The 479-nt window shown below is 42.8% G+C and overlaps 1 protein-coding gene across 2 annotated transcripts in view; it reads left to right on the forward strand.

Annotated features, from left to right (window-relative positions):
- vars2 (valyl-tRNA synthetase 2, mitochondrial) overlaps positions 1 to 479 on the forward strand; it is a 27,058-nt gene that overhangs the window by 19,156 nt on the left and 7,423 nt on the right. The gene's annotated exons all lie outside the window — the stretch shown is intronic.

Below are 479 nucleotides of genomic sequence, written 5' to 3' on the forward strand. Positions count from 1 at the left end.
CAAAGTATGGTGGTGGACTGGTAGCTGGAGAGGTGCCAGTTCACCTCCTGGGCACTGCCAAGAAACTCTTGAGCAAGGCACCGAACCCCCAACCGCTTTCAATGGGCAGCCCCCTCACTCTGACATCTCTCAATTAGTGCATGTGTAGGTCCTGAGCATGTGTGTGTAATTCAGGCCTGTGTGTAATAACAACAGAGTGAAAAGTGTAGTTTCCCCTTGTGGGATTAATAAAGTATAATAATAAAAAATAAATAAAAAAATTAGAAATGAGATCATGACTTGTCTGCCTTGCATTAGCAGTTATCAGCCACTTTACATTCAGTCTACCTTGTGCTCATTGTTTATTGTTTGCCTGTGTGTTTTACTTCCTTGTTTTTGCTTTTATTGTAGAAAAGGCTGCTGTAATAGAGCAGGGTGCCAGGGGGTGTTTGAGTTGATCTTAAAGTAGTTACTCCTGTGTGTGTGTGTGTGTGTGTGTG

The sequence above is a fragment of the Etheostoma spectabile genome, chromosome 14 (assembly GCF_008692095.1).
Source record: "Etheostoma spectabile isolate EspeVRDwgs_2016 chromosome 14, UIUC_Espe_1.0, whole genome shotgun sequence".
Classification (NCBI taxonomy): Eukaryota; Metazoa; Chordata; class Actinopteri; order Perciformes; family Percidae; genus Etheostoma; species Etheostoma spectabile.